The sequence below is a fragment of the Marmota flaviventris genome, chromosome 7, assembly GCF_047511675.1.
Source record: "Marmota flaviventris isolate mMarFla1 chromosome 7, mMarFla1.hap1, whole genome shotgun sequence".
Lineage (NCBI taxonomy): Eukaryota > Metazoa > Chordata > Mammalia > Rodentia > Sciuridae > Marmota > Marmota flaviventris.
This window is the reverse complement of record NC_092504.1, coordinates 71,730,108-71,740,068: the sequence shown is the minus strand read 5'-3', so window position 1 is coordinate 71,740,068 and position 9,961 is coordinate 71,730,108. Positions and strand designations below refer to the sequence as shown.

At 40.7% G+C, this 9,961-nt stretch overlaps 1 protein-coding gene across 1 annotated transcript in view; it reads left to right on the top strand.

Moving 5' to 3' along the window:
- Positions 1–9,548: 9,548 nt before the first annotated feature.
- The window catches only part of LOC139706417 (broad substrate specificity ATP-binding cassette transporter ABCG2-like), a 59,835-nt gene continuing 59,422 nt past the window's right edge, over positions 9,549–9,961 (top strand). Inside the window, exon 1 of the mRNA XM_071614426.1 lies at positions 9,549–9,680. The gene's annotated coding sequence lies outside the window, so the exon portion shown is untranslated. The remainder of the gene's footprint in view (positions 9,681–9,961) is intronic.

Here is a 9,961-nt window from a genome sequence, read left to right as displayed (position 1 = left end):
GCCTCACAGTTTCACAGGCAGCTGGCTTCATTCTTCATGGCTCCAGATGAGGCAGAAGAACATGTTGAAGAATGTTGCAGAGGGAGATGCTCACATGATGATCAGGAAGCAGAGAAAGAAACTACACTCACCAGAAACAAATATATACCCCAAAGCCATGCCCCCAGTGACCAACCTCCTCCAGCTACACCCTTCCCACTTTCACCACTCAGTATCAGGGGATTAATTCACTGATTGGGTTAAGGCTCTTATAACCCAATCATTTCTCCTCCAAACCTCCTTGCATCATCTCACACATGAGCTTTTGGGGGCCACTTCACATTCAAACCGTAATAGTTTCCATTTTACATAAATTTTGTAAAAATCATTTGTAAAAGGTTTAATGATGTTGTTTTCAGTAATTGAGGGTAGCGTCCTGGGTTGCAGGCCCAGGTCTTCCTGGTTAGCATATGGCATTCAATGATGGAGTCATGATGCTCTTGAGCAGGACCAAAGGTACAGCAGTCTCAAGCAAGTTCATTCGTATCTTGCTGTGTGCAAGCATGATGGCTTGATTTAAAACTAAATCCTCCTAATGTCTTCTTCCTATTGTTGATAAATATGCAGATGATAAAGCCTTTGTCACCCTCTCACATTGATGGTGCTTTGGATTGTGGGGCACCTTAATGTCTCCTGTTAGTTTTATGGAAAACTAAGAATATGTCCATTATTCATTCATTCAGCATGCACTTGAGTGACCAAGTTCCACCAGGCAATGGGTTTATGATTCTAATGCTATAAATGAGTTAAAGCAAATACAAATGAAGAAAAAACTAAACCAAGATTTTTGTTGTTTTATCTTTTCTTTTCTTTTCCTTTCTTTCTTTCTTTTTTTTTTTTTTTTTTTTTTTTTTGAGAAAAAGGAAAAAGAATGTTTATTGCTTTGTTAGCAAAGGAGAAGCACATGGGACTCCTTTCCCAGAGGCTCTGGTACTGCTCTACAGCAAGAACAGGGGACTTTTTTTTTCTACATGAGCTCTCTTATTATTATTATTATTATTATTATTTTGCATTACAATTCTTAATACACCTTTATACCATAATTTATCATATCTCTGTATATAAGATATGTTGACACCAAATTCACATCTTCATACATGTATTTTGTATAATGATGAATGTCTCCTTCCACCATCCATGCTATTCCCCCTTTCCCTCCCTTTCCCTCCCACTCCTCTTCCCTATCTAGAGGTAATCTTCCTCCCATGCTCTCCCTCCCTACCCCATTTAGAGTCAGCCCCCTTATAACAGAGAAGACATTCAGCATTTTTTTATTGGGATTAGCTAACTTCACTTAGCATAATCTGCTCTAATGCCATCCATTTCCCTGCAAATGCCATGATCTTATTATTTTTTAGTGCTGAGTAATATTCAATTGTGCATAAATGCCACGTTTTTTAATCCATTCATCCACTGAAGCTTTTAAAGAGATGATTCAAAGGCTGCATTCCACAAGTTTTCTGTTAAAGTTGTAATTCACTTGTTAATTTTGGAGATAGTCACGTCTGAGATCTTTAGGTACCATCCTCAGGGTCTGGGTTACTTCCTTTCTATGGTGGGTGTGTACTCAAGGATAGATAACTCTGTCTAGGATGGGAAAGAAAAGTAATCCAGTTTCCCCTGTGATTAGGGAGAGGGAGAGTATAGGGAGGAGCAGGGAGAGAGGAAGAGAAACATGTTGATTTTAAAAATAAGTTTCAGTGGCAGAGCAGCAAGGGATATATTCAAAGCATAAAGTGGACCACTGTTACATTTTCCCACTGTCAATTTCTACATTCCATTTCTGGGCCACAGAATCTCCAAGCTGCTTCTGGCTGAAAGAGGACAAAGTTGGGGGAATTAACGCAAAGTCCTTGTTCTCTATCAGGTGGGGCATGGACAGTTAAGGGCATTCAGCATTGGAGCAGTCCAGTGGCCCACAGTAGCAGATGGCAGGACAAGGCATACATAGGGCAGGGATCATGCTAAGACAACAACAAACAAGACAGCAAAGCATTACTTTTATTTTTTAAACAATTAGCACAAAAGCAAGTAGTATTTCAACCAGCGTCTGAAAACAGTGGTTTTCAGAATATGTCCTCTGAAGACTTTGTGGATTATTTGCCAAGCATGTTTTGTCTCATGCTATGGGAACCTTGTGCCATTCTTTTATCTCAATGGTCCCAATTCAGAGGGAAAGTGATACTTTGATTCACTGTCAGAAGACTTCATTTTATCTAATGTTAAATGACAGAGGGTTTTGGAAAAATCTGTCTGCAGGTCAGAAAAATACATATCAACAATAGGAAAGCAATCCAGTCTGTATAACAGATCTGGATTAATAAACACAATATTTTTAGTCCTATCATTTTTTAATCTTGTTCCTTTTTTGTATGAGAACAGTATAGTTATACATATTGGGTTCATTTTGTCACAATCATGCATGCATGGAATTTGATTTCATTCCCGGTTCAGTATTTTCCCTGCCTACTGTCCATCTCTTTGGCCCTCTTTGTTCTCTTCTTCCCCTTTTACCTGTGGATTCTGCCTTCTAAGAGACTTCACTATGGCTTGTCCTTTGGGCATGCACATTCTAGGCTAAGTCACACCAAATTAATATTTTCTCTGAGCTCCAAGACAGACGCCATGCACATTTGATCTCTTTCTACTAGTAATGAAAGCAGGAGGATGAGTGTTTTAGCTGTTTCCATTTGTTTACTTTCTCATCACTGCTAGAACCACTATTGAAGACTTTTCCCAAGATCTTAGAGTCCCCTAGTAGTAGTGAGAAGAACCAAGGGAGTGAACATTGTACACATAGCCTCTCCTCCTACTTTGGCATTCAGTCCCAATTCCTGTGAAACAGAGGTATAAATCTAAATAAATATTCCAGCTTTACTTACTTTTCTTTATTAACTGAATTTAAAAATCTGTAATTTTAGAAATCATGGGTCTGAGCAATACACTATTAGATTCCCACTATCTTGGATATAGATAAACCCAGGGACATGTGGGGCATGGTGAAATCATTTGCCTAGGTTGTTTCCCAGGGATTCAAAGCCCATTTTTGTTGAAGCCAATGACTTCATCTGGACTTGCACAAGTGTTGGATGTTGAGATTTTTACATCAGAGGGCCAGAAATTCCATACTTACACCTGCTAACACCAATATTTTCTGAACAAGCATCCTGAGAAGAGCCACAACATTGGATTGCACATGTGCAGACCACTGCTTACTTCACCTCCAGTCACTTTTCCTCACGCCTTCAATCACCCTGCACCTTTATCCCAGAAAAACCTATAATCTTTAGTCTCAGGAGGGTCTCTCCATGTGCTGAGTCAATTTATGAATATGCTTTTTCTCTTTTACAAAACTTGTCCTTGCCATGACTGGCATACTACTTCGTGTGCAAAATGGACTTTATTTGGTAGCAATTTGATGAGACAGCCGAAAATAACATCCAGAAGAATATTTACTATGGCTTATCAGCCCCTTGCTGCTAAAGAGACCATTGGACAAGTTAAAAAGTGTCCAAGTCACTCATCCTATAGACCATCCCTGGGACTTTCCCTGGTTCAGCACTGTGGACCTTCAATACATAGTTTCATTTTGCTCTCGGGTTGAAGATGTCCTGGCCTATGAGTCCCTTTGGTTCAAGTGATCAGATTTGTATTTCTCTTTCCCTCTCACTTGGGTTTTCTTGTGAGGGAGTTGGATATGGACAGACAAGATTTGACATCTGACAGGAAGCTCTGGATTGACCTTCATTGGGGGAATGTGGTTCCCGATCAGAGGGAATTAAAGATTCTCTGTCTACAGATGTTCCCTTTGGTTTCTCTCTCATTTGGTCTGGTTCTGGTTGGAGATGGCCCACATTTGATGGCAGAAACCTGGTGATAACCTGGTTTGACCTTCATTTCAAGTGTCCTTAGATCTGGTTCTAACTGCAGTGTAAGTAATGAAAGAATATAACTTTGACATGTTTTGATACAATTCTGAAACAATGGGAAATAATAATTACATCTCCACATGTTGCCCAAGTGTTGGCATTTTCCAACTGGGTCACTTGTAGCTATGAATCCATGAAAAGGAAAAAAAAATATTTGATACTTAATTTTCCCTTATCGTCACCCTTCAAATAAGGATAGTATTAGCCTCAAAATAGGCCATGGAGACAGCATTTGGAAGATTTTAACTAAACCTGTGAAGGCAAACTCCAGCCAGGTGTTCATTGTACCTACTCCCTTTGCAGCAAAAAAAAGGGCAGCATTGACTTACCTGGGCCAATGAGACAACATTCAAACTATATTACTAAGCAATCTTAATATCACCCTGAATTCAGGATAGACTCACACCCAGCCACCATGTTTCCCACTATTGCTAAAGAACCCATTCATGATTATATCCACTTATTAAACAAGTTTATTCCTGCCATCCTGAGCTAATGGAGCTGCCGGTGGAGAGTCCAAAACTTGAGATTTCCACATACAGGAGCAGTTTTTCAAGCCAAGGTGTGGTAGCTTCGTACAACAATGACCAAAATACCTGATAAGAATACTTAAAGGAGTAAAAGTTTATATTGGGCTCACAGTTTCAGATATTCAATTCATAGTTAGCTAACTCTCTTTCTTTGAGTTCTATGTGAGGCAGAAAGGAAAGACATGGTGGAGGAAAGTTGGCAAGCTCTTGGAATACAAGGGCCCAGTGGGAGAGGAGGAGAGGAGAGAAGGAGATGAAAGAATATAATTTTGACAAGTTTTGTCACAATCCTTCGTTACTTCTGAAACAGGAGAGAACAGCCAAGGACAAGATACAAAAGCCAAGGACACTTACATAATGAACTACTTTTTCTGGCCATGTCCCACCTGCCTACTATTGTCACCCAACAGTCTATTCAAATTATTATTCCTTCAAAATGATTAATCTACTAACAATATTATTGTTCTCATGATCTAATGACTTCACCTCTGAACACTCCTGGATTAACACATGAGCTTTTCCTGGGACACTAAGGATCCAAACCACAAAAGACAGCACAGAGATGATTATAGGGTAGTATAAGAATTTCTGGAAGCAGAAGTTCTTTCACCTAGTTCCTTAACACTCAAGGCAGGAGCTTGTGGCTCTAAGAAGGCCACTACACTGAGGTGTGGAATAACTGGCCCATAAAAATTTAATTAAAAAAACCTATTTTATGAAATAGATGAAAAATAATGTGAAAACTTTTTGATTCTCTTGTTTGGCCCTGTTTTGAGTGAAGGTGTGTAAGGGTCCGGCGAACGTCGGAGGAAGAGACCACCAAGAGACGGGCTCATGCAACACCAAAAGGGGTTTATTGAGGATCCAATCCAGCACACTGGGGCTCCGTGCTCAACAAGGGAGAGCGGCTCAGAGCCCCGAGCAGAGGTTAAGCAGTGCTTAAGTACACTTTTTGGGGAGGGCGGGGGCTTTGCATACATCAGAGAAAATCATCATGAGGCGTGGGAAAATCGAACAACAACTCTCAAACTTGATTAGCACATTCATTGGTGGGAACAGGTCGGGCCGGAGTAATAGGTCAATCCTAAGAAGGGGGGTACATTCAAACTGATTGGTTTGGGCCCTGAATGCCTATGTGCCAAGCTGCACGGGATCCTAGGTTATTAAACAACCAGATGGTCAGGGGGAATATTTACTGGGAAGTCCTGGGAATTGTCCTAACAGCTACAGGAATTTCAGGTTTTACGTGTAGCATAGGAACTTAACAATACCTGGTCCTTTACATTTTAACTCAGGCTTTGCAGCTTAGAAGCAGCTTTACAATGCCTGGTCCTTTACATTTTAACTCAGGCTTTGCAGCTTAGAAACTTTACCCTTTCAGGTGTGATTCTAAGAATTGTGTCTCTTTATATGTTCATTTTATCAATAGATCTCACCTTTAAAAACAATGATTTTCTCATTATAAAAATTGTATATTTGCATTAGGTCAACTGTAAAAAAATTACACTAGAATTGTATTTTCAACCAACTATTTTTTACACAGAGAATTTTGGTATATGTTTGGATTTATTTATTTACCTCTTTACATGTGTCTAGGGGATACATTCAGGCTGCAAGCCCTCTATCATTGAGCTTCATCCCCAGCATTCTAATTCCTTTTATTTATATAATCCCAAAATACTATATAAACCTATCATCCTGTTTTTTATTTATACTTTATATCAATATCACATTTTCTTTCTCTTTTTTATAGATACTTTCTTTGAACTACTTTCAGAAAATGTTGATACCACAATATTCATTAAGATCTGATCATTAATAATGTATCATAATTTTGGTTTAAAATGAAATCTGAATAAAATGTATTTCCTTTTTTAAATTTGTTTTAATTAGTTACACATGACAGTACAATGATCTTGACACATCATACATTTGAATCAGATGGGATATAATTTCTCATTTTTCTGAGTGTACAGGTTGCAGAATCACATTGGTCATGCAGTCACATTATGCCCACAGCAATAGCAATATCTATTTTATTCGTCTATCCTTCCATTCCCCTCTTCCCCTCCCCTCCCCTCCCATCACTTCTCTCTAAACAATCTAATGTGTCCCACTTCTTCTTTTTTTCCCCTCACATCGTCATACCTGTATTCTGTATAACAAAGAGAGTCTCCTTCCCTGTTCCATGCAATTCCCATTCTCCCTCCGTTTCCCTCCCACCTCTCTTCCCTATCTAGAGGTAATTTTCTTCTCATGCTCTTCCTCCCTACTCCATTTTGAGTCACCTCGCTTATATCAGAGAAGACATTCAGCATTTTTGGGGGAGGGATTGGCTAACTTCACTTAGCATAATCTGCTCCAATGCCATCCATTTCCCTGCAAATGCCATGATCTTATTATTTTTTTAGTGTTGAGTAATATTCCATTGTGCATGAATGCCACATTTTTTTTATCCATTCATCCATTGAAGGGCATCTAGTTTGGCTCCACAGTCTAGCTATTGTGAATTTTACTGCTATAAACATTGATGTGGTTGTGTCCCTGTAGTGTGCTGTTTTTAGGTCTTTTGAGTATAGTCTGGGAAGAGGAATAGCTGGGTCAAATGGTGGTTCCATTCCCAGTTTTCCAAGGAATCTCCATACTGCTTTCCAAATTGGGTGCACCAATTTGCAGTCCCACCAGCAAAGTATGAGTGTACCTTTTTCCCCACATCCTCACCAGTACTTGTTGTTGTTTGACTTCATAATGGCTGCCATTCTTATTGGAATGAGATGGTATCTTAGAGTAGTTTTAATCTGCATTTCTCTGATTGCTAGTGATGGTGAGCATTTTTTCATGTATTTGTTGATTGATTCTATATCCTCTTCTGAGAAGTGTCTGTTCAGGTCCTTGGCCCATTTGTTGATTGGGTTTTTGTTTTTTTGTTGTTTAACTTTTTGAGTTCTTTGTGTATCCTTGAGATTAGAGCTCTATCTAATGTGTGAGAGGTAAAAATTTGTTCCCAGAATGTAGGTTCCCTTTTCACTTCACATATTATTTCTCTTGCTGAGAAAAAAAACTTTTTAGTTCGAATTCATCCCATCTGTTGATTCTTGGTTTTAATTCTTGTGCTATAGGCGTCTTATTAAGGAACTTGGGGCCTAACCCCACAGATGGAGATTAGGGCCTACTTTTTCTACTATTAGACACAGAGTCTCTGGTTTGATTCCTAGAACCTTGATCCATTTTGAGTTAACTTTTGTGCATGGTGAGGAGAACTCTAATGAATAGACAGGGGTAATTTACGGAAGAATGTATAAATTCAAACTCCTTATCTGTATTTAGAAAATTACCCTACGTATAAATAGTAAAAGTTACAAGGTTGAAAGTGGGATAGAGAGAGGAAGAAAAAAGAAGGAAAAAAAGAAGAAAAGAGAAAAAATAACAAGGAAAGAAAGAAAGAGAGAGAGAAAGAAAAGAAAAAAATAATAAAGGGGTGGGGTGAGGTGGGGTCTATGCAATTCCTCTATATTATATTATTCTGGTGATTCAGTTCTTGAAGTCCAATTTCATGCAAAGTTCTTGGATTCACATATGTGAGGACCAGAGGGGGAAGGGTAGAGGAGATTGGATGAGAATAGCGAGAAAAGAAGAAAAAAAAAAAGTCTCAGAACTCTATTTTCTTTTCTTCCAGTAGGTGGAGTTGTCTATTCCTGGCTTGAGTCTCTGCATTCAGGGTGGTGGAGGTAGCCAGTGTGGGAGGGCTTGAGTTTCTACCTGGAGCCTCCCTACTCTTAGTCTCTGAGTTGGAAACCAGGTGCCTGTACAGTTGCTGTTCCGCGTTAATAGCTACGCCCCCCAAAAGCTTATGGGAAAAATTTTGAGTTATCACAACTGGGAGTGGGGGAGTTGGAAACTGGGTACCTGATCAGCCGCAGAACGGCGCTGGCAGCCACGCCCACCGATAGATGGTGAGTAAGGTTTTCCAAGATGGATTCCATCTGTTACTCACATAGGGTGTTTGGTGAGGTGGGGGGTGCTGGGGAGACCTTGTGCTTTGTCCAGAGCTCGGTCCATAAGCAAAGCCTCTGTTTTGCACCATCTTCCATTTGCGCTGAGTGAGCGCCAAACGAGGGCCGAGGCTTCCATCTCATAAAACGTATTTCTATATGAGCCTTCCCAGTGTCTTTATTATTATTGACAGAATAAATGCTAAAAGAATAACATATACTTGATGCTCTTTAAGTTTACAATACAGTATCTTCAATATTCTAAAAATTAATGTACTGTCCATTTTCTTTTCTTCTATTCATGCCTGAATATTCCTGAATGTGACAAAATATTAACAATAATTTTCAGAGTCAACAACATAATACCTGTGTGGTTTTCTTTGTAAACTGCAGATAGAAGGATTTCTCCATACAGGTACTACTTTCTGAGGGTAGAGGCCGGGGTAAATGCTGGAATGACAGTGCTCACTCACAGAGTCTGGCCACCAGCCCTTCTCCTGAACAACACTGTCTTCTGGGGTTTCCACAGTCTCAAACTCTTGCAGAGAAGTAATTATTTCAGCAGTGTGAAGATATTGAAATCTTCTACAGGAATACTTTCATTCTAATCCTCCACCCCCTTTAGATTCATTTCCTGATGTATTTGGCCCTGGGGCAACCATCTAATTTGTCCCAAACTCATTGACCAGAAATTGCCTATTGCCCTTGGGATGGGTGAAGTGTGAGAGGAAAAGCCTAGGTGTCAGCGTCTCCAGCACTCAGGGCCAAGGATAGCAGCAGAGCCACAAGAGGTGTCCATCAGCCCAGGAAGTCCCCACTGATACCAGACATAAATTGCTTCTGTTCATTTAGAAAAAGCACCAGATGCTGGGGATTTGTTTTGTCCCTTTGTGGTCAGAGAAAGTGTTCTCTGTGACATGACTCCATGGGAAGGTGGTGGTCCTGGACACTGGGTGCCCTGAGCACAGGAGGTTATCAAAGTCTGTCAGGCTGCACCACGCCTTTTGCCTTCTTGTCCCCACCCTGTTCTGGGCTAGCCTGACTCCAGGGACTGGGAAGCTCTTGGCATTCTGGCCCGGCAGCCTGAGGCTTACATAGAGAAGTCCCATTCAGGCTCTCTCCTAGTGGTCCAGCTTGCTGCCCATAGCCCTCAGCTGTGCTGCTAGCACCTTCTCAGGCACCTACCTGTGGTGAGTGCTCCACCTCAGGGCATCTAGCACCATGGGGTTGTCTCCATCCTGGGAAGGGCTCTGTAGAGGCTGCAGGCAGTGTCCTGGCTCCCTGCAGATCTTGTCCCTAGAGAGCTAAAGGGAAGGGGAGGCATTCAGTCCTCCACTGAGGAGGGAGGGGCAGGTAGAAAGAGGTAAGGAAAAGGAACAGGTGACCTGCGAAAAGTGTATCAGGCTTGTCACACCAGCACAGAAGCTTGGTGGCCTTGTGGAGGCTGTTGTTATAGGGCCTGTGTGGAAGT